A 24,793-nucleotide genomic window follows, 5' to 3' on the forward strand; every position below is an offset into this window, starting at 1 on the left:
CCTCTTTGGGTTGAAGATCTTTTGATTTTCAAAAGGTTCATTGATGATAACTTCATCATTTGGAAAACTGTGAAATATTTTATTTTCACATAATATGACAGCAAATAAAATTAATGTGTGCTGTTCTATCCACAGCACCTGCAACTAAAAAGGCCACAGAATTGTTTTATTATTACTTTACTTCTGTCATTCACCTTTCCTGACCTGCACATGTGAAAATTGCATGAGATGGATGCTACTTCAAACATTACTGACTATTGTGACTACATCTCCCACAATGCATTGCTGTGACTGCCTGTGTACTTGCTCTAGCTTTGACATGTGGTTTCCCTTATCCCTAGGTCGCTGCAGGGGCTTGCTGGGGGTGGTTTAGGGTGGGAAGGCATGCTTCTTACCTGGTCTTGCATCTGGTTGGTCTGAGCTGTCTAGCACGGACACGCCCGCAACACTCTCTGGAGCCAGTGTGCCCTCTACCAGTTCCTCAAGCGGTGTTGAATCAGAGACATTGGAGGTACCCCCACCGGTGAGCTGAGACTGCTCCAGCCTGGCCGCCAATTTTTCTTTAGAGCGCTGGCGCAGGTCGTACCAGCGCTTGCGCAAAACTACTACACTCCTGTGTGTTACTCTGAGGGCATTTACTTTTGCTTGTATGCCTTTGTGAGGAGGTGCGGGTACTTACCCCAAGGAAGAGTGTCCAGCTGCAGATGTCCGCGTAGCGCCGTACTCACGGACTACGACGTCCATGCCACTCTACTGTTTCTCTACAGGAGCAGGCAGTTGGTCGTAACCCGGAAGTACCGCCTCCGCACCCAGGAAGAAGACTTGAGGAGCCAATGAAAGGGGGGTTGAGAGACAGGCTGGCGGAGGGAGTAAGAGAAGACGCGGGACCCGAGTGCAGCAGAGAAGACGCGGGACCCGAGTACAGCAGAGAAGACGCGGGACCCGAGTACAGCAGAGAAGACGCGGGACCCGAGTACAGCAGAGAAGACGCGGGACCCGAGTGCAGCGGAGAAGACGCGGGACCCGAGGGCAGCGGAGAAGACGCGGGACCCGACTTCAGCCGAGAAACCGTGCCGGACAGAACAGCTGAGGATCCTGACGAAGAAGAGAGCTGGTTCGAGGACTGGTGGTGTCCGGAGGTGGCTGGGGAGCGGCCGTGACTCAGGAGAGATACGGCGGGAGCCGTGAGTGTAAACGGCTCGAGGGTGTATCGTGAGGGTGAGGGAGGGATACTATTGTGTTCTATGAAGTGGGAGGAACGGGCACTGAAACTCGGCACCTTAGATTTGGCCACATCCTAAGAAAACCCCGCATTTACCCCCTCCACCCCTCCCCCCCCTGGGCTCGGTACTGGGCGAACTCTTTAACCTTTGGTCACTCTACTTTATGGGCACCAGAGATGCATTGAGCACTGAGGTGTGGTGACGGTAAAACACGACCACAGTAAATACAAGGCCTCATACTTACGGCTCCCTTTTGTTCTTTCTTTTCCTACTATGAGCCTCCGGGGTAATCACCCCAGTGAAAAGGAAGCAGGAAGAAAGACCTCCTTGCCCCAGGACTCATCTGAAGAAGACGAAGGAGCCCAAGGACAGGCCTCACGCCCTATCACAACCCCATCCATTATTAATAAACCTTTTTCTAAACCCCTACTGCAGCCTCCACGCCTGTTTATCAAACCTGCCCTCCCACAGCCTTCCCAGATGCGTCTCTTTCTTGCTTCAGGCACCTTGTGTGAGCTCCTCCCAAATAAAATGTCATGGTTTGGCACCATCTCAGTGATGAGTGTTTCAAGTTCTGCTTCTGAGAACTTCAGCGTTCTCTTCCTAGCTGTTTCCCCTTCTTGCTGCTCCTGCTGGGTTGCAGGCAAATCCATATTTCTACTTTCAGCCATGGCTCCTGAATAGCAAACAACACTCTCACACACTCTCACAATCAATGCTGTTGCCCCATGGGTAATCAGTCACTTCCTGGATGGTGATGTCATCAAAAAGCATCAGGATTGCGATTGGATGATTCCAGAAATTCGCAATTTTGCGATTTTTCCCGATGTAAAATCGCAAAATTGCGATTTACTCGATGCGAACTTGCTGTTTTGCGAATTTATGGAAATAAGGACTCGCTATTGACTTTCACGCAAATATTTAGCGATTAGGGGCGAATCGCTAAATATCTGCGATTGTGTTGATACATGCCGATTTGCGATTCAGAATATGCGATTCTGTAAAATCGCAAATCAACTTCTTCATACATATGCCCCTAAGTGTGAAAAAAACAAGAGTGAATGTAAAGAGAAATAAAACCTACGAGTGTTAAAACCAAAACAGAACACCTCAATTGATACAGTGTACATTACAATACTGTTTTATCAACTTAACAGGTAGCATACAGAGATCTAGTGTACATTGCAAATCTGTTTAATCACCTTAACAGGTGGCATGCAAAGATATAATTCACTAACATTAGTCAAATCTGTCAACATAGACTTCGCCAGCTAACCAGCTGGTAAAGAATTTGTATTTACAAATGAAGTTGGTCAATAACATGATACAATTCACGGTAATGGTATGTCAACTAAAGATAGAGTCGACAACTTGAACATACTGTTTCTAAGGGACCAGCAAGGTTGTTCTAGTGTATCCATACCCTAGAAAACACAATGGAAAACTATGCAGCATTTACAGATTCACACCATGATTCTACAGGTATACAATATGAAATGTCCAAACAAGACTTATAGTGGCATGCAATACATGAGTAAACAGTCCAAGCCTCTGGTGAGCTGGGATAGACTAATTAATCATAGGTTATAGCATAGTAAAAAAAAGAAGAACAATAATCCTAGGTCAGGAGGAGCCAAGCCGGCATCGAAGATGGCCGCCCAGTCCCCCGGCTCCGTGTACCATCTCCTCCTGGAGGCGCCTTCGGCCTGATGTCCTGTTTCATAAAGTGTACACACGGGCGCGGGAGCGGCTCCGGTGCTCGATGGAGCGTCCCCGGGTTTTCTACCACCTCCACACGAGGAGAAACGGACGGCGGCGTTTGCGGCCTGGGGCAGCTTTAAGACCGGGACCTCGTCTAACTGCGGGGCCGGCCATTAATTCAACAACAACGGCCACCGACCACGGTGAAGGGCCGGTCGGTTCCGGATTGCTTCGGACCGGCCGATTTTCAGATCGCTTACCTGTCTGATTGGGGGCATGAGCTGGAGATCGCCCCTTCCTGATTTCCCTGGGTCGTTTGTCCCCCTTTTTTGGACGTTTCTCGCTTGCCGCCGAGGACCGTGGTCATTCCTGTCCCGCTACTTGCGGGAGAATCCCGAATTTGTGCCCGGCCGCGATTGATAACACGGCCTCCCCCGGCGGCTGTGTTTTGGCCATGTTTCCTCTGTTTGGGTGCCCGGCTTGTGCTTCCATGACGCCTGATGCCCTGCTGTTCGTGCCCCGGCCCCGATCTATGATGGTGCTCCCTCGGAACGTAGTGAGGGGGGCATAGTGCTGTATCCGTGCTACCGAGTCCTGACCTGTTTTCCATCCTGTGGAGGACGGGAGCTTTAACAAAGAGGACATGGAGCGGAACTTCGTCTTGGTGATCTCCTGGCTGCCCTAGCTGTATTTCACGATACCTTGGAGCAGGATGTCCGTTCACTGTGTGATATGCTGGATGGTATTGACTTTGTGGTGGAACTATTGAGCCCGTGTGGTTTGTGGGCGCACAGTGGTATGTTTCACTTCTTACCCAGACGCGACAATATGGCGCCTGCGCTGATATCCTGAACTTCTGTACGCGGGCTCTCGAGAGATCCCCAGTTTGTGACATTCGTGATTTGGAACTATCCGTGGGCTCCTGCTTGGAACTGAGCGATGGCATTCTTTCCACACCATGCTGTTGGTATCTTCGATTCTGCTCCAACCACGTTTTCATTCTGCGGCACTTTTTCCCTGCTCTGCTCTGCTGATTGCGATGTGGCAGTCATATTGTTGCGACAGGTTGGTCATTCGCGCTGGCGGGCAGCGGGCTCGGATGGGGTCCGATCGCAGCGCAGCACTACAGACTTGCTGCTCTCTGGACTTGCTCAATATTCCTCTTCCTTACGTTTGCGGATTTGGTGTGGGACAATTTGATGGGCCATCGTAGTATGTGCGGGACAGAACAAGGGTAGACGATGTTTCCTCCGTTTCGATGCTTCCTGCTTGCGGATTCATGTGGGATGAGTGCAATACTGTCCATATTGTTGCCATGTTGGGCGGCTCCTGTGCCTAGTGCACTGACCTATTGTATTGCTTTGGGCGAAGGTGTTTTACATTCTGTCCGTCTACGATATTTGCAGAGGGAGAGGCCGGGGGACTGTTAGAGGGCTCCCCTCCCGTTTTTTCTTTCTTTCTTTCCTTCCCTCACTTGGGTTCTTTTTAGTCTGGACGGGTGGTTATTTCTTTTCTCTTTCTTCTAAATTTCGGGTTCATACAGTGGGCGACAGGCACACTGCTGAGGGGGAGGCCGTAGCCGGAGGCAGGGGTGCAGGGTGGGGGGTATTCTCTGTTTTTCTCTTTCCTTTTTCAGTTTCTAGGGCCTCTTTTTCTCTTTTGCTTTGCTTGGGTAACTTATTCCTCTCTTTCTTTTCTTATTTTTGGGATTCCGAGTAGTGAGTAGTTTACCGGCTGTTCTTATGTCTCCAGCCAATATGGGGGATGTTCTAATAATTTTTCATTTCAGGTACGACGGGCTCGTGCTGCATTGGAGGACGTAATGTGCTGTTTGTTGTCTATCCTGTTTAGTGCGCGTTAGTGTCTGCGCCCCGCCTGCAGTGGTCCCAAATGTGCATATCCTGATTTATGATGTCCCCTAGCTCTGGTGCTACTAGATTGTATGATGTCGGATCCTGCTTTATCTCTGAACCCCCTTAAAAAACGGAAACAAAACCTCCCTTATCCTGGTGCCGTTATGGTGCAACAGTATCCTGGGTGTTGAGGTGGACTTTGGGAGGCGGGAGGTATGTGTTTTAACTTCTTGATTTGCATTGACCGTCTCTGTGATTATGGCCGGCTGTGTTTTTGCTAGCCTGTAAGTGTATCTGCCTTATGTCGCAATAAAGGTTTTTCCCAAAAAAAAAAATAATAATCCTAGGTCAATCATCTTAGGTGTCTATATTCTAACCAATTAAAACCATAAGATGGAGATAGCAAGAGCAGCTTGGAACTAGAAGAGACATGCTAAAGTGTGCCATTCAGTAGAGGAATTTAATCCCCTATTGACAGTGTCAGCACGGTAAATCCACCTTTGTTCTTTAATTGTGAGCATCATGTCAACGTTGGTTTGTCTAATGGTGGGTTCGATGACCTCGACGACCCACCACATTTCTTTTTCAGTGTGTTTCATTCTGTTATAATGTTCCACTAACGGAGCATTTTCTGTCCGACACCTAATCCTGGATTGGTATTGAAGTATCCTTTTCTTCACTACCTGTGTAGTTTTCCCAAAATATCTTAGACCGCAGGGGCACTCAATGCAATAAACAACATTAGCAGTATTGTAATTGGAAAAGTTTTTAAGCACAATTACAGTCTCGTTAAGTTGGAAGGATTTAAGGTTTTGAGTGCTTTGACAGGCGACACAATGACTACATTTAAAGTGTCCTACAACAGGGCTGATTTGCCGCATGTTGTCAACCAAGTTGTTGTCAGTGTTTTTGTAGGCATTTACTAAGCGGTCTCTCAAATTCGGTCCTCTTTTGAAGGAGAAGAGGGGTTGCTCAATTAACTCTGGTAAGTTGGCTAACAGGGGCCATTGTTTTTTCACCAGTTTCTTAATTTCATTTGTCAAAGTGCCAAAGGTGGTTACACACACCAATTGTGGTGTGGCGGTTTTGGGTTTAACCTGTAATAGAGCCTCACGGTCATTATACCACGCTCTTTTCAATGATTGCTTTAGAAGTCTATTTGGATAACCCCAGGCTTGCAATACGAGAGACACACTATTTGGAGTAGGAGGTGCACGCCTGTTGGTACGGCGAGGGCAATAGAGCAAGTAAGACCCTTGCGACTGCTTCGGAAGCCGGGGGTTAATGATTACATTAGCGAACTGCGCTCGGGTGAGGACCAGTTAGTGGTTGGGCAGGATGAGGTGCAGGCTGAAATTATGGCGTTCTACACCTCTTTATATGATATATGTTATATGTTATATGTGTATTTATTACGCGCACAACTACTCCTGAGTATCCTGGCGCGGAGCAAAACCACAAAGAAGTCAAGAGAAAAACAGCATAACATAAAATTTTTAAGTAAGCTTTATTAAAAAGGTGAGTTTTGAGGAGCTTTTTAAAGCTGCTAAGATCTCTGGTATCCCTGAGGGTGAATGGGAGGGAGTTCCAGAGGCTAGCCGCTTTGACCGAACAACATTGGCCGCCCAATCTGGTTCGCCGGAAGCGAGGGATTACCAACCGGCGTTGAGAAGCCGACCTGAGGTGTCGACTAGGGACATGGAAAGTCACTCTTTTCCTGAGATAGGCGGGGCCAGTATCATGTAAGGCTCGGTGCGTGAGAACCAGAGCCTTAAATTGAACTCTTTGGGCCACCGGCAACCAGTGGAGTGTGGCCATTTGTTGTCTTATGCTACTGCGTCTGGAGATGCCTAACAGAAGTCTCGCGGCCGCATTTTGGATGAGCTGCAACTTGTTAACCAAAAAGGAGGGTGAGCCCAGATAAAGAGCAATGGCATAATCCAGGCGGGACAGTATGAGGGCTCTAGCGACCATTTCTTTGGCCGACTGGGGCAGTAGAGGGAATTGCATCAATCGAGGTTCCCAGTGGACCTCCTTTCCTTCTTTGATTCGATTGAGATGGTTTGGCTCAGTGATGCCCACCGCAGATATTTGGATGAACCATTCTCTGTAGTGGAGGTGATTGGTGTAATTCGTGCTATGCCTGGGGACAAGGCTCCAGGGCTGGATGGGCTCACCTCAGCCTTTTATAGGGAGTTTGCGCCGTTACTCGCGCCCCATCTGCTTAACATGTATGAGGAGTACCTGGATTAGGGCGCCCTCCCTTTGCGAGGTGCTTCTCATGACCATACTTAAACCGGATAAAGATCGTTATTGTGCAACTCTTATCGACCTCTCTCCATGATTAATATCGATAATAAAATTCTCGCAAAGCTTCTCGCCTCACGTCTGCTCCCCCTGCTCCCTACGATCCTCCAGCCGGACCAATGCGGTTTCGTCCCGGGTAGGAGCACTGCCCACAATCTCCACACCCTCTTTGCAGTAATGCAAGGCGTTGATCCCGAACTCCCTGCCACAGCGGTGTTCCTCGACGCTCCTAAAGCGTTCGATACACTGGAATGGCCTTACCTCTTCTCGTTGCTTGTCTGAATAGGCCTGAGTCATGCGTTTCTCAAAAAAATCACGTTGCTATAACCTCCCCCTCAGCTACATTGCAGATCAATGGAGTCGTCTCCCCCCCAGTTGAGACTGCCCGAGGCAACAGGCAGGGATGCCCGCTGTCACCCCTCCTCTTTGCGGTCGCAATGGAGCCGCTGGCGGCCTGGTTACGACAGTTCCAAGCGCAGAGAGGCCTTGATTTCACGCCCCGGGTGGTCCTTGAATCAATGTACACGGACAATGTGACTCTTTACGCTCAGCACCCCTCATATAATCTTGATCCCCTCATACGGGAGATCATTCGGTTTGGCGGCCTCTCAGAGATTACCATCAACTGGGGGAAATGTATCATCTTCCCACTTATGGCAGTCACTGTAGCATTTCAATCAGAATTCCCGCTAAAATGGGCGGACTCTCCTATGAACTACTTGGGGATCTGTATTAGCATAGCAGAGACAATGAGGAACTGTGGCACTACAACTATGGCAGACTCATGGAATGGCTTGAGGGTTGACTTCCCTGCTGGAAGACGATCCCTCTTTCCCTCACTGGAAGACTTGCCATTCCCAAGACGGTGATACTGCCCAAGTTCCTTTAAACTTTTGTAAATCTCCCACTCCCACTTGCATTTAAGAAGCGACTCAGATCCAATTTGTTCTCCCTGGTATGGGCGGGTGGGCAGCCCAGGGTCACCTGGGAAATTCTCACGCTCCTGTTCGAGCATGGCTGCCTGGGGGGTTGAGATATAGAATTATATCATTCATGCTTCCATGCGCAATTCGCATTTCATTGGGTTTTTCCGACAGTTTCTGGCGCATGCGGCCCCCGAGTGCGACCCGGCAGACCCGACTCCACTATCTATGGTGAGGTTCCGTTCGCAGGGCCGCCCGCGGGCAGGGATAGACACGGTCGGCAGCACGGTATGGGCATGGCAAATGCTCCGCCGACGGGCGTGCTTGGTCACTCTATTTGCGCCCTTGGTGCCGCTAACCGGACACCCGGAGTTTCCTTTCGCTGGGGAGGAGGGCATTTCCAGATGAGACATGGATGACGCTCTGGGCAAAGAGCACACGGGTCTCCAGGAATGGATGACTTACTTTCAGTTACAGGCAGCCATGCGGGCGAGGTTTGCCTCATTCCCGGTAGCTCTGCCGACGTTTCAGGTGCTGGAAGCATTTCTATCAAATCCCTCACCCCGTAAACTTTTAACACATCTGTACACCGTTATGCAGCGAGACTACTCTGAGGGTGTGTGGGCATACTGCTGCGTGCAATCCAGGGACCTGTCACCTAATTACAGACTACGATTAGTCCACTTCAAGTTTCCCAACAGCTTTACAGAACCACGGTGTGGTTGTGAAGGGCGGGGTTGAGTGCGGAGGTGTGCCGTATGCGATGCGGAGCACCTGAGACTTCTTTCATGCACCTTGCATGGGACTGCCGGGAGGTTGCGAATTTCTGGGGGCATGTGTTTGATGCTTTGGATGAAATGCTGGAGTATAGGGTTGAGCGAGCGCACCCCGTTTGTTGCCCTACTAAGCTATGTTTAGCTTTACCTAAAAGACTATGACGACTTCCAGCCATGATGGTGCTGCTGGCGAAGTGGCGATCTGCTGGAGCCATAGGCGCAGGCCGCGAAGCAATGCCTGGCTGTCGGATGCTGCTTTCTGCCATACGCAACTGTCCGAGTTTTGGGACTTGATGCCCACACAGGCGCGATCCTTGGACATATGGGAACCCTTGCGTAGGTTTTTGCAAGAACACCACAGCGATCAAGGCCAGGCCTCTGCTGTAGAGGGTTAGATGACAATTAGATGGATTGGGCGTCCGTTGGGAGGGGGGTCATCCTCTGCTTCCTGAGACCTAAACGTGTTCTCCTTTTCTGTTTCTATATGACCTGAGAGGTCACCCCATTCCCCCCTTTCTCCCTTCTCTGCATCGAATGCTAAGTTGCATCCCCTCTGTAAGTGAGCGACTGCATTGGCTTCTGTTGAGCACCGAATGCTGGAAGACAAGGTGGACTCGATAGACTAATATGCGCCCGAAAGGGTACTTTGTTGAGCTCTAACTGGTTGATTTACCTTGTACCGTTGAGTGGATAGTGTGCATCATGTTCCACATTTATGCTCTTGCTCTTTCTCATCGAAATTGGTCGCTGTATGTATTTGTTGAACTCACAAATAAAGGTTTTTGAAACTTTTTTTAAAAACTGGATTAGGCTTTTTCTACAGTACAAAGACATCCCACCCGGCAACCCACACAAAGAACCTCGGAATAGTAATCAACTACTAACTCATCATGACCAGCCAACTGAACACTGTCTATGTCTTCCACACACTCAAGATGCTAAAGAAGATCTTCAAATAACTCCCCATCTACACTTGCAGAACCGTCACCAAAGCACTTATCACCAGCAAGCTAGATTATGGCAAACCTCAACATCCCGCTCGGCGGTCACAACACCCTGCGCCACAAATCTACAAACAAGCACTCTTCAAAATCCTTGGGCACACATACAAAGCCTTACAGAACATTGGCCCCACCTAACAACTACATACATTTACACAAACCTACACCTCAGCTGAAATCCTACTTGCCCCCATGCCTCCTCCTAGATCAATCAAGTAACAATGACTCGGTCTTATTTTGGGTTACTCTATTTATTTTTGAGAGCCCTGAAGTATCTAAATAAACGTATTCTTAGAAGCCTGCATTTGTCATCAATAATTTCATCATTTGACTTTGATACATTTATACAATTTCAAATATCCAAGTTTTGACACACTATGATACATATAACAATCATATATGACTGTGAAAGGTCGAATCTAAACAATAATGCATAAACAAATTAATTTCAACATACTTCATGAGATTCAAAATTCACATTACAACAGTACACCAGTACTTTTTTAAACATGTCAGTCCGATGTATTAACTCTTTCTATTATAGGACTAAAGTCGCAGGGAAAGACATTTCACATAATACAATTTCCTTGTGGAGCCCTCTGCGAACAATAATGAACACTATGAGAAACAGCCACAATAATGAACACTATGAGAAACAGACGACACATTTCCAAACCCAATGATAGATTGTCGGGTTTTTCATCAGGGCTTGACTGGGTACCTCTGTCTTTAAAAGGTTACTTTGTTGCTGTGTCTGTATACTTGTGGCGTTTTGTTTGGGACAACTTTTGGTTTGCTTATGTCGCAGTCTCCGTAAATGTATTGTTCATCTTGATTTTGAGCAGTTGTCTGCTTCCAATCACTTGGAACCGGTTGGGGCTGGCTAACGTTTATTTTAATACTGCACTCCTTGTCGCGTTTATTAATGTGCTGGCGTTCTTCTTGGTTATGGTGGCAGCAATGAATGAGACCCTTCGTTCGTCTCGTTTTTTTGTCCTTCAAAATCGCACAATGCACTCTTTGATGTTTCCGCTGAGATAATCACTTTCAAAGTCTCCAAACCCCCCAACTTCACGCTGCCAAACTCCTTAGAGGTTCCCAGCGCAAAACCAAAGTGATTCTGCTACCTGCTCATTGCAACATCTCAAGTGTCAGTCACGGCACATTAAATTTGTTTTCTAGTGTATCCGATGGATCCTGAACTTTCGCCGAATGTATGCTCCTAGATCAGGAGGTCGTACTTTTCCCTACCTCTCTCCTAAAGCCTGAAACAACCTGCCTATGAACATCAGAGCCGCCTCCTCCTTGAATTCCGCAAAAAACTGAAGACCTGGCTTTTTTACTTGACCAAGGCTTAGCACATACAGCTCGAACTTCAGTGGCAGGATATTCTCATGGGTGAGTTGTACGCTATGCAAATACACATTACTTAACAATAGATGTCTCCTGATAATTTGAAATCCATATACGAAGGTTCACCTTTGTACTGAAAAGTATGGTGGCTTTCTCCTCTCGTTAAAGACTTTTAGAAAGAAATTATAAAACTCATTCGGGGCGTGGCCAAGATGGCGGAGTGAGCGGACGTGTCTCGCCACAGCTCCTGCCAACGGCCTGAATTCAGCACCGGTTCCGGCGCCTTTCCCAACCGAAGTCGGTGCCCAAGGCTGCCGGAACCGTCCTAGCAACAGAGCGGACCCGCTGGGGGCGTTTGGCGGCGCCGTGGACGGAGGCGGCGGATTGTAACGGCCCGGAGGCGCAAAGCGCCCATCCCCCCTCCGGCCTGGAAGCGAGGCCGACGTGGAGCAGCGGACGCGGCCGAGCGGAGCGGCCCTGGCGCGGCGCCTCTGCGGGGCCTGGGACGGGACCCGCCCGCGAGCGCCTGGAGGCTGCCCCGAGATCCGCGACGCCTGCGGGAGGCGCTGAGAGCCTGGCGGAGGACGAGAGCCGGTCCGACGGCAAGAAACACACGAAGGCTCCGCGAGGCGCGGAGGACAACGGAGGCCGCCGGCGGAGAGACGGGAGGTGAGGGCGGCCCCTGGGCGCAGCGGGCGGCGCTGTGACTGGCCGTAGGCGACATTGGGGCGATTGTGGCGGCGAACCTCTCGGCGGGCACACCGGCCCGGGGCCTGCCGCGCCCTGCGTGCCTGCCTCTCCTAACTTGCCTAAGCACGCACTGGGGGCCCAGCAGGGGGGTGTCCCCTACCTCCCTCAGCAAAGACTGTAGCTGCCGAGGTTGACCAGGCCCGCCTCCCTCCCTGCGTAGTAGGCGGCATCCGCCGAGGGACAGCGCTGGGGGGACCCTCCCGGGCACACGTCTAGAGCTGCTGTCCTCCCCCCGGTCCAGAGGAGCTGAATGCAGGCCGGCGTGGAGCTGCAGAGACTGATCATGCCGCGCGGTCTCCCACCCACGTGGCCTACGATCCTACCCGACGGCGCACCCGTCCAGGAACCGGCGGCCCACAGAACTCTGGTGTGCAGTGACGGTGATCGTCACCCCTCGCGGGCACGGCTTTCTCTACTCCCCGAGGCCCCTGACCCCCACAGCTTGGACACTACGACAGGCGTACTACAACTAGTTGAACGAGGGGTGAGAGGGATGGGCTGCAATATCGGTCCAGGATCCGCAGAGGGGCACTCGTGAGAGGGAGGCCTTGTGGGGGCCCTCACCCGTTGGCAAGCTCACTGAGACGCACGACCGGTAGCCCGAAAGGAGGTCGCAGAGGTGGGGGTGCTCGGGCCGCCGGGACGGAGGGATGTCCACGGGCAGGCCGCCCCGAGGCAAGACGGTGAAAGAGATGTTTGCTAAGTCGCACTCCCCTCCGCAGAAGGACGCCATGGCCCCAGCGCCGAAAAAAGCGGAACGGCCCCCGGAAGAGGGCACGGAGCCCATAACGAAGGCCTTCTTAGAGTCCCTCTTTGCCTCCCTGCGTGATGATATCCAGACCTTCAAGACTGAGTTCACCAGTGAGATCCGCGAGGTGCGGCGCGAGATGGACGGTATAGGTGAACGGGTGGCGGACCTGGAGGCCAAGGGCGACGAACGGGAGACGGAACTCTCAGCTCAGCAACAGGAGATCATCCGCCTGCACAATCAACAGGTGGATCTGCAACTCCACCTGGAAGACCTAGAAAATCGCTCCAGGCGACATAACATCCGCATTCGCAATGTTGCCACGTCTGATGCCACTCAGGATGTATTTCGCTACGCCAGGGAGCTCTTCAACCACGTGCTGGGGTGGCCGTTGGACTCGCCCCTGCAGCTTGACAGGGCCCACAGGACCGGTCCGCCCCGCGCGGCAACGGCTCCACCGCCCGACATCTTAGTGTGCGTTCAAGATTACCGAACCAAGGAGGAAATACTACAGAGGGCACGCCAGAAGCACCCGATAACGTTTCAGGGCAACTCGCCGCTGCTGTTTCAGGACCTGGCGGCACTCACGCTACACAAGCGCCGGCTCTTCAAGCCGCTCACCTCCTTCCTGCAGCAGAAGGGCATTCCGTACAGTTGGGGCCACCCCTTCCGCCTCGTCTTCAGACTGGAGAATAAGCAGTACCCACTTCGATCGGTCACTGAAGCTTACTCTTTGCTTGGTATAGAGGCGCCGAAAGAGGAAGTGGAGGCCCAGGGGTCAATGCCAGAGACCGAGGGGAGGAGGCCGCAATGGAGCCAACAGCGGCGGCGGAAGCGAGTCAAGAAGCCACCGGCGACGGAGATCGCAGCAGGGCAACGTGCCGCGGTGGATGCAGTGGCCACAGACAGCGGCTCCGGCCCCACAGGATGATCATTTCAAGACATTGATTGATTTGAACGTCCGCTCTGGCCACCTGGCCGTTGGCGGGAGGAAGACTCCCGGACAGACCAGTAAGACTACCTTACTTTACCTCTTTTTTCTCCTTTTCGTCCTTGAATGAGAGACAATGATACTTTCTGGGGCATACACTGACAGTTTGCAGTTGGGGGGGAGGGGGGTGGGGAGTTGGGGATGGGGTGAGTTCATGGGGGTTGGGCGGTGGGGGGGAGGGTGGGGGCGTTCGTGGTCCATGGTCGGCGGGCGGGGTGATGTGTTGGCTCCTCTGTGGGAGGGAGGGCGGCGATACCGGGGGGTGGGTGAGTCTGCCAGTCGGGGTGCTGGGCACAGCTCTAATGGCTATCTGTCAGACTTTCTCTTCCTGGATGGCACTGGATGACTTTGTTGTTCTCACTCTGAATGTGAGAGGCCTGAACAACCCGGTGAAACGCAAAGCAGTATTCTTGCTCCTAGAGCACTCCAAGGCTGACATCTGCCTATTGCAAGAGACGTACCTCCTAGCTAGGGACTGCCACCGCCTTCACTCTAGCAAGTTCCCGCTGCAATTTTTCTCCTCCTGTACAGAGAAAAAAGCCGGGGTGGCAATCCTGGTAGCACGCACATTCAAGGGCAAGGTACTGGGTAAGATGGCAGAAATTAAGGGACGATTGCTGGTTTACAGATTTACACTGGGAGACCTGAACTACACGATTGGCTCGATCTACGGGCCAAACGAGGGGCCAAGAGAAGTTCCTACACACCGCACTTACAGAAGCGACTGACACGATAGACCGTCACATTCTGCTTGGGGGTGATTTGAATTTGGTCCTAGATAACTTACTAGATCGCTCCTGCCAGCGCGTTAGCCAGGTGGGTGCTTTGTCAGCGTCAGGATTGGGCCGCTTGAAAGACCTTGGGCTTGTGGATGTTTGGCGCGAGCTTCACCCAGGTGAAACGGACTACACACACTTCTCAGCAGCGCGTAGAACATATGCACGCTTAGATTACCTGCTTGTCTCCACAGCGGCGCGCTCGCTTGTCACCAATGAAGAAATCGGTACGGCGTCCTTATCTGACCACGCCCCAGTCACGGTCACCCTGGCAGGGCCAAGGGAACCGCGTTTAGGTAGGGTATGGCGGCTCCGAGAATCATTGCTCTACAAGAAAGACGCGGTTGCCAGAATTCAGGGAGCCATAAAAGATTATCTGTCCCATAACAGTAACGGGGACACCGCACTGGCTACTCAATGGGCTGCGCTCAAAGCCGTGCTAAGGGGTGAATTTATATCGATTTCCTCCGCGGAAAACGTAGAACGTCAGGCCAAGAGGGACGAGCTCACCCAAAAAAACAGGGAGCTAGAGCAAATTCACAGAAGGACGGGAGCCCCGAGGATTTGGCGTCAACTAACAGCTGCCCGTCAACAACTGGCAGCACTGGACATTGACAGGGCGGAGTATGCAGCTTTACGGCTGAAACACGCATACTACACTGGGAGGGATAGATGCGGGCGTCTCCTGGCACATAAACTACGAATGGTTGCTCAGAAGCGTGAGGTTAAAGAACTGAAAAGAAACGATGGTACTAGTGTCACCGGTGATCGAGCAATAGCGGGGGCCTTTAGCGACTTCTATGCTACTCTCTACGGAGCAGACCCGCCTGATCCGGAGGCGGAAACGGCCTTTCTCGAGGGGATCCCATTACCAGCCCTAACCCAGGAGCAAATGGATAATCTGGAGAGAGACATCCGCCCGGAGGAAGTCATCTCGGCGATTTCTCGGCTCAAACTCGGGAAGGCGCCGGGGCCGGACGGCTTCCCGGCGTGCTTCTACAAAACCTTTTGTGTTCAACTCGCGCCGCTGCTGGCCAGACTCTTTACATCGTTTGCGGAAGACGGGCGATCTCCCGAGAACTGCTTGAGGCCTCCATTGCGGTTATACCCAAGCCGGACAAAGATCACACAGACTGTGGGGCATACAGGCCCATCTCCCTTTTAAATGTCGACCTTAAACTCTATACAGGGATCCTCGCCTCCAGACTGGGCCCCTATATGGGAGGCCTTATTCAGCCGGACCAGTCGGGCTTCATCCCGGAGACACATCCTCTGACAACACCAAACGGGCCTTCCATCTCATTGAGAAAGCATCCCGCACACAGGGCGAATACATGATGCTGGCCATCGATGCAGAGAAGGCCTTTCATAGGGTTCACTGGCCCTATCTTGAGATTGTCCTCTTGAAGGCAGGTATGGGACCCAAATTCCGGACTAGAGTACTGAACTGCTATAAATTTCCCTCGGCCTCGGTCAGGGTTAATGGCTTGTCCTCCCCACGTTTCCAGATTGAGAGAGGCACTAGGCAGGGGTGCCCGCTATCCCCTCTCCTGTTTGCCCTTTACATGGAACCGCTGGCACAGCTCATCCGAACTGACCCGGAAGTTAAAGGCATTAAATTTGGGGCGGACGTCCATGTCATAAGTCTCTACGCGGACGATGTCTTGTTGTCACTCGCAGAGCCCCGGAGCTCTCTCCCTGCCTGCATGGTCGACCTAGACAGGTTTGGCAGTGTGTCTGGCTTCAAGGTCAATTTGACGAAATCAGTGGCCCTCGACCTATCCCTGACCGTGGACACGCGCGCCACGTTGCAGACCCAATTTCCTCTGCAGTGGGCTACGGAAGCGGTTCCCTACCTGGGCATCAAACTGGCGGCCTCCCTTCAGACCACGGTGGACGTTAACTATACCCACCTCCGACAGAAAGTTCGACAGGAGCTGGGACAATGGAAACACTATCCGTTGTCCTGGTTAGGCAGGGTGGCGGCGATCAAGATGACGATTCTCCCCCACATTCGCTACATTTTTCGCACTATACCTCTCGTCCCTCCTAAAGGATGGATTAAATTGATGCAGTCGGAGCTTTCTCAATTTGTCTGGAACGGGAGGAAGCCGCGTCTGAAAGCTCAAATAGCGATGCTCACGCCGGAACAGGGGGGGATCGGGATTCCGAACTTAGCCTCCTACTTCCAAGCGGCACAACTACGCTTCATGGCGGAATGGGTCCAATGGGAGTCCGGGAAGCATTGGTTATTCCAGGACCAATCGGTGGCAGGGCGTACGTTGCAAGAGATCCCGTTTATGCGCAAGATACACAGGCCCCGCAACCTGTATGCGTCCCACATTACACGAGTCCCGCTTGAGATCTGGGATCAGGTTGGAGTGGAGCTTGGTCTTACCACCGCCCCTTCACCTCTCACCCCCATCCTTGATAACCCCGACTTCCAGCCGGGGCTAGATGGGAAGGCCTTCGAACGATGGAAGTCTGCTGGTTGTCGCTCCCTTTGCCAGGTGTATGGTCCCGAAGGGATAATTCCCTTTCCACAACTACGCCAGGACTTCGGCCTTCCGGAGACCGAGCGACTCCACTATTTGCAAATCAGGCACTGGGCCCTTAGCAAGACAGTGAGAGCGGACGCGGATAGGCAACTGACGGATTTCAAGTACTGGTTGATCACCCGCAAGTCAGACAAGCAGCTAATCTCGGACCTATACAAAATGCTCACACACAAACACAAGTACACCTACAGCGCGAGTAGGGCTCGCTGGGAGAGAGAGATGGGGAGGACCTTTACACATAAGGAGTGGGAAGGTATATATTATAGAGCACGACACTCGGCATATCATATGGGGCTCACTGACACTCTAACAAAGGTGGTGACCTACTGGTACTACACTCCAGAACGACTATACGAAATGGACAGTAGCAAAGACCCCCTATGCTGGCGGGGCTGCGGACAACTGGGCACTCTCACACACACACTATGGCAATGCAGCCTTCTGCAGGATTACTGGTGTCAAGTTCTGGGCGACGTAGATAAACACTTTGACACCGAAATCCCACGCTTCCCTTCCTACGTCATTCTGGGGCTCCCGAATGCGCTGACCTACCCGTTACGATCACGAAGGGGACGCCTGATAGCTATAGCTCTGGGTTTGGCGCTACAAAACATCGTTGCACACTGGCGCACGACCCACATCCCCACGTATCAGGGGTGGCTCCATCGCCTGTGGATGGTCCTGGGTATTGAAAGACTTTCTCTGTATAAGGCGGGAGAGGGGGCAAGGTACGCTGAGCTTTGGCAGCCGTTTCTAGCCCTCCTGTCCTCGGAGTTCGTAGAAGTCACCTGCCCGAGGTATCTTCGATTGTTGAGGTTGACAGAGATTGCCCCGGAGGAGGGGAGCACCAAACCCGCCCCCACATCGGGAAAGTGACGATGTATAACAAGCTGAAATGAGACTGTGGACCACGGGGGGGGGGGTAATGGGGTAGGGGGTTTGGGAACAGGGAGGGATAGGTTGGTTAAGGCAAGGGGGGGTGGGGATGATAGTTCAAGAGTGTGCTGACGATCTGCACATCCAAGCAATAGGGACGGGCCATATTCTACATCAGCGACAGTAGGAACGGGCTGGTGGAAGGAGATAGAGCGGCCCTGAATAGCACTGCAATGTTTGAAACGCGGCCGGCCCGTGTTGGGTTGTAGGCGGCTTGCTGTGTATAACCACGATTTTCTATATACTGCATACTCCTGACCCCTCTGATGTAATCGAGCCCCAGCTCCTACTGAGACGATTGACAAGCGCTCTTGATTGTTGATGCCTGTACTGTGTTGACTTACTCAATAAAAATATTTGATACTAAAACTCATTCAAGATTTAACAAGGCTGACTATTCCACGCGATACATTGATGCTACTATTTGGTTACACATGGAATGAAAGTAAGTATCTTTTGATGTTGAGTTGTTTAGCAACACTTATGATGCTAGTAGTCCAATTAACAATGGGACAAGTTTGGAACTTTCCAAGTCCTCCCTTGGTACTACTGTGATGGAATAAGAAGTGACATCTTCATTCTATGGAGAAACTATCAGTATGGATCCAAGAAATAATGGATACAAGAAATACTTCTGCAATATGGGCACGTCTGGACTTTCCACACTTTTGAAAACAGCAAACTTAACAAAAGGTCTGGTCAATATCAATCAGAAATTGTAACACTTTTGTACTCTTGAGTCCTGCATCACACCATAATTCATAGAATACCACCATTTTCCATTCAGAGCCAACTGATCATCTAAAATGGCTCTGTTTTCTTGTGTTGCATAGCATTGGTTTACATAGCAATGTACCCCAGTTATAACAACTGCATGCTTGATATTTAATGAACTCTATGTACTTGAACCACGTGTACCTTTTCTCCACTCTTGCTTCCACACTACTGTAATTCATGGACAAAATGCATCAATAAAATTAAGAAAAATCAATAGCAAAACTTGCGCTCTAATCTTTGACCAATATTTTTCCAGGCAGTAGCTTTGATGTATGCATACATATCAAGGCAGTGAGGCCCTTGTTTGCTGCTGGGCCAAATACTTTATCAGAAACACCATTTATGTGTGGGTGAGAGCCATCTCGTAAATGCTTCTGCATCAAACTTCACATCTGATAGCAAAACTGGCTAAATTACTGGAGTTAAGTAATTAGTTAACTGGTGAGTAACGCAGGCCACTAAGTGACACTCCCCTCCACTGTCCAGGAGTGGCCACTGGTCTTAAGGCTTACCCACAGTCAAGTCAGAAAGATGCATGTTTCCCAGCAGAAATTACCAACTTTGAGAGAATTCCCTGCAGGCCTTTATAGGGGACAGCCTCACATGACTGTGTTGTCTCATGTTGTTGATGTAATGTTATTGTTTTTGGGAGTTTTATATAGTGCAAACTAGACCCGAAGGTATCAGAGCGCTTTACATGAGCACCAGTTGTGTTACAGACGGACACATTCATTTTTTTGTTAGGCATGGGGAGATTACGTGATTTGCCCAGAATCACAGGATGTTGTGCTTCCCGGCCGACACTCGAACTTGGCTCCCCAACTCTGAGGTCGACAGCTCTAGCCATTAGGTCACATTCACTCCCCAAATAATGATGCACCATTGTTTAGAGGTGTGTCTCTGCTCTTTCTTAAATTGGATCAGGGTTGGGCAGTAGTAATAAATATGTCAAAGTCACTCCAGATCTAGTGCATAGACTGAGAAAGCCTTTTGCTCTGCATTCTCTTTTTGTACTTCTTTGTCTCCAGTCTGATTGTGTCTTAGATATATGAGTGCTGATAGCTAATGGGTGTGGTGAGTTTGTTAGGCAAGGGAACCGGTCATTATAGCTTCATAGACTTTGCACCTGGTTCTAAAGATGGTACGAGTCAGCAACTGGAGTTGAGTTCTATCAGGCAGGGGGTCATAAGATCATATTTCTTCAGGCCCTTGAGGAGGAACACTGCAGCATGTATGATGCCCTTAAGCGGGCCAGTGTGTTGTCTCAGAAGCTGTGGATCTGAGCAGTTGTTGTGCAGCACGACACACCACTATGCACGGCAATCATGGTGCCTTCACTCAAACATGTAAGCTTTGCAGCAGCCAGTCGACCTGGAAATACAGTACAGGCTTTCTGCACAGCTTTCCCTGCTAATCCCTTGCCAACAAGTGTAAACTTGGAAATGCACTACGGTCTGGGTTCAATGTGCCTCTCCTCGCAGTTAGCTTCCCAACAGCAGTAAACTTGAAAAGAATTAGCAATTCTGGTGCATGCCACTTTGTGCTTTTCGCTCCTGAGCAAGTGTAAACTTTTAAATACAATGCAGTACAAGTGCAAAGCACCCCTAGCTACAGGCACCTTCATGTTACCCTGGCCATGCAGGATGCTGCAACCACAGTAGGAATCCAGATGAGTGTGCCTAATGTGGTCGCCTTTGTTTGAAGCACTAGTTAGCTTGGCTTCCTGGGGAGAAGGAACTAGCACAGTGTGCGTCTGGCAGAACTCCTGGCATTCTCTAGCATGGGAAGAGTAAAAAAACAAGCTTTGGAACAGGAACGTTAAGCACAGTCACAAACCTCAGAGGACAGCATTTAGGTAGCTTGAGACCCGACACAGGGCGAGCATGACAAAAACCGATGTCTCAAGATGCTAAGAAGTACAATGAGATGGCACCAAATGTATCTGGCTGCCAACAAGCACACCTGTCAACAAACATTCGAAGCACCATCACATACTGCAAATCATACCAGCAGTGGCCATGAGAGGTTAGCAATATAGTGGACAAGACAAAAGGCATTACAGGCTGGGGAGAGTTGTTATTAGGGTGGTAGCATGCAGGTCAGTAGAGGTGTACAAGGCTGGCAAGAAGGGAGCCGCCCTGGCAAGACCTGCATCAGCTAGGTCAGAGTTATAAGACCCACAGAGATGCAGCAGGGTGGCAAGAGGTGCTAGTCTGGCATTAGTAACAGGCTGATCACACAGAGTATTACCACGGGTTGTTAAAAAGTCTGTTCAGCTGACAACAGCTCTGCCCGGCCGGTTCCGACCGTGGTGGCTGTTTTAGGGTGAGCAGGCGTCCCCGTTTTGCCAGGACGGTACCAGTTTTTAACCAGCTGTCCCAGCAAATTTCAAGAAATGTAGCTCATGTCCCGGTTTTTAAAGAGGGTCAACTGAAAACGGTGGGAGGTGTTTTTTTTGTTTTACAAAGCGGGCATAGTTAGCAATTGTTTCAAGAAAGCAATTTAATGAACAGGCAAGCTACTGGGTTTAAAAATTGCATTTTATGGGGTGGAGAATGGGAGAATGGGAAATGTGCACTGAAGATTACATGATTGTATTGTGGTGTTACACAAAAATGCAAATAAAAATGGTTTTAAAAAAAAATTGCATTTTATGTATGTTCTTACTGCCTGTTCTATAATTCTCTGCTGAGGAGCGCTCATCATTTGAAGTAAAATAGTAGTCCTGCTTCTATTTTTGTGAAATGTCCCGGTTTTAGGCTTTATAATTCTGGTCACCCGAGGCTGTTTACACATATTTTGAGCCGGGCTCTCCGGCACAGGCAGCTTCAGCTTCTTTCCACGGCCTCTGCTGCCACGGGAGCCTCGCTTACCTCCGGGTTACATTCCCGCGGGTCTCCTCCGGGCTGTGGTGGCGGCCGAGGCTCTGCCCGGCAGCGGCCAGCGCGCGCCTCGCGGTCTGAGGAAACACTGAACAGGTCCCGCACGTGCCGTCTTCCGCCGCGCACGCGTGATGTCCTCACTTCCGGTCCGCGCCCGGAAGCGGCAGAGTCATGCCGGAAGTAAGGAGCCAAGAGCAGGCGGACCCGCCTAAAGACTGCACGGTGATTGGACGAAGCTCGGGACTACTTCCTGTATACGGCTCGCTTCATCGTTGTCCATCTGTTTGCCATACAGCCGTGACGTACCAGGCTAGCAGTAGATATGGCGTCGGTCGGCTAACTTTATTTGAGACCCCACAACAGGCCGTCAGCAGGTATACAAGGCCTCACGGTAGGCAGATAAGACTGTCAGCAGTTGAGGTTTTTGCCACAAGAGGCAGATAAGACTGTCAGCAGTTACACAAAGCCTCGCAATAGGCAGAGAAGACTGTCAGCAGTTCTACAAGGCCCGACAGTAGACATGTAAATTACCAACAGGTACACAATGGCCACAACAGGCTCTGGGACAAGACTATGAGAAGTTGCACAAGGCCCCATATCAGGTAACTAAGACTGTCAGCAGTTATTTAAGGCACCACAACAAGGCAGTTAGGACTGTCAGCAGCTACACAAGTCCCTACATTAGGTATATAAGACTCAGCAGTTACCCAAGGCCCCACAACAGGCAGAGAAGATTGTCAGCAGTTATATAAGATACTCGCATCAGGCAGACATGCCTGCCAAGTATCACGCATTGTGTGTGACACTAGCGTATTTCAGTGTGGTGTTCCACATCACAGCACTGAAATGCATTGTCACGCATTTTAATCATGCCAGTCTGAAACGGCGCCTGTAGCATATTCTGTGCCCCCGGCTCTGCTGCTTCCCACACAGGTGTGTTGCAAGCAGCGCTCTGGCTCAGTATGTTAATAGTTAAAGAACAGCTCTGGAGTCAGGGCTACAATGTTCCAATCTGCCTCCCATGCTGCCTGGCTGCATTTAATTTCCTGCCGCGGTGAGGCTTTCAGACGCGACTGACTCTGCTTCTGGCAGCTGTGTGGCACCGTGGGGGGTCCTGAGATTGGGACCTCATACCTCGTCACGTCCTGGAGGAGCCAAGAGGAAGTGAGGTATAAGGTGTTTTTCGAAGGTCAGAAAACAGCGGAGGATCATTCAAGAGTCGGCGAGTCCTGGTAGTGGTTCGCAGCTCTCTGCCCAATAAAACCCGCGTTGGACCGGCGTTGGACCTCAATTGACTTGAGTCTTTGGACGCAGGACGCAGGCTGCCAGCGCATCATCAGAGGCCCCATCAACATTGTGGTGATAATTACAGCGGGCGCAAAACTAAGAAGTGCGGGCGGCAACAGTTCAATTAAACTCGTGGAAGGCTGCATGCAATGGCAGCGCTGCTCGCAGCATGAACGTTGTGAAATGGTTATTTAAACAGGCAACGGACCTGACCAGCGGCTCAGCTAAGACCCCCTCCCTCTCCACCCTCACCCCTACCCCCACAGACCGGGGCAGCCATTGGAGTTGCTGAGCCACACCATCATGCCCATGTTTGCTGCGACGGGAGTCGTTAGGCAAGGTGCGGCCCATATGAAGAATCGTGTCGCAAAGTTAGTAAGTAGTCTAGTGCCTTGTGATGTATCTTGGTATGCTGCAAACTGTTTTATTGATGGCGCACCGCCCTGCTGATGGTAGTCTACATGATCTTAGCTTGGATAACTGCATGCAGCAATGGAGCAGGTCTAAAACTAGGTCAGTTGCCTAGTAGGGGTGGCCCTGCTACAGTGACCGTTCGCCCTCTGCAGCCTCCAGAACGCAGCAGTAGGGGGTGCAAGAAGGTCTGCATTGAGCAGGGGTTGCCGAAGTCAGACAGCAGCAGAAAAGGTATTGAATACACCGATGAACAGAATGTACATTTCCTGAAGTTCAGTGTGTGGTGGAATTTTTCGAATAGAGATTCGTCATGTAAACTGTTTTAAAGGGACTAAGCACAGGTGTAAATAAACCCAAACATAACTGATGTGGGAGGGTGCAGCACTGATGAATGGTTCACACCAGCCCTTCATGAAGACAAAGGAGAACTAGACAGTTGGTGAAGATATATATATATATATATATATATATATATATATATACATCCCGTTATACTTCTGAAAACAAATGTGTATAGGGCCCTCTCTTTTCATCTGGACAGCTTGCGGGCTCTGTATTCACATCACGTTATGCTAGAATTGCAAGTTATCTCATAACGTGTTGCAGAGGTGACGTAGGGACTCGTTGAGCAGTTAGTTTTCTGAGAAGTTTTCATGGAGTGCAAGTTTCAGCTTTGGGCCGAATTTAACTGCGCATCTTTATTTTTCTTGTTTTTGTTCATGTGCACAAGCCTGCTTGGCTTTTTCTTGTGCCATAGTCATGATTTTTTTCTGAGCTGCCACCTGTATGCCCAGTTACAGCTGAGAACTGACTGTACATCTCATAGCAGTCTGTCTTCCCACTGACTAAGCTGTGTTAGTAGTCGCTCGCCCATGGGTCAGGTGATTGTGAAAGCCACTGGTGCTTGCCAACGTAACTTCTCAGTGCGCCAAGTATCACTGAGCCAGCAGAGTCTGTAGTGCAACTCTGTGTGACAAACTGCGAGTGGGGTGATGGTGCCACTAGCAGGGTTTGGCAGGTAGTGGGCGGTATGCAGGACCAGGGCGCGTTGCTCAGTAATACAGCTTGTGGATTATGATGTGTCTCGTCTTAAAGTTCCTTGTTGCTCAAATGTGTGTTATTTCTGAAATGTATGTATTTCTCTTGTCTTCATTGCTAGATTTTGCTTGTGAGAAAGTGTCACTCATAGTCGTTAAAATGTCACTCATAATTACACTGAAATTAAGAAAATGTCACACATAGCAATCTGAAACCTTGGCAGCTATGGGCAGATAAAGTGTCCGCAGTTATTGAAGACTTCACACTGGCCTGTCAATGTAATAAACAGGTCCGGACTGGCCGTAATAGGCATCATTATGTACGAAAAACAGTTGTTCCTGTGGAATAATATACTGTATAATTGTGATAAAAAAGCACAAAATCGAAATATACAGGGTTAAGTAATGGCAGGCGGCGAAGGAACCACTAACACAATAGATTCAGTGTATCATATTTTATAGAATTTCAAACTAAAATCGATATATGCGTTGTTGTAAAA

General features: G+C 50.3%; 1 protein-coding gene across 7 annotated transcripts in view; it reads right to left on the reverse strand.

Moving 5' to 3' along the window:
• PARP10 (poly(ADP-ribose) polymerase family member 10) overlaps positions 1-24,793 on the reverse strand; it is an 803,115-nt gene that overhangs the window by 650,443 nt on the left and 127,879 nt on the right. The window contains exon 1 of one of the 7 annotated variants that reach the window (XM_078686417.1): positions 21,547-21,689. The exons of the other annotated variants lie outside the window; for them this stretch is intronic. The gene's annotated coding sequence lies outside the window, so the exon portion shown is untranslated. Of the gene's footprint in view, positions 1-21,546; positions 21,690-24,793 lie in introns of those variants that run through there. 7 annotated transcript variants of the gene reach the window in all.

The sequence above is a fragment of the Lissotriton helveticus genome, chromosome 4_1 (genome assembly GCF_964261635.1).
Source record: "Lissotriton helveticus chromosome 4_1, aLisHel1.1, whole genome shotgun sequence".
In the NCBI taxonomy this organism is placed as follows: domain Eukaryota; kingdom Metazoa; phylum Chordata; class Amphibia; order Caudata; family Salamandridae; genus Lissotriton; species Lissotriton helveticus.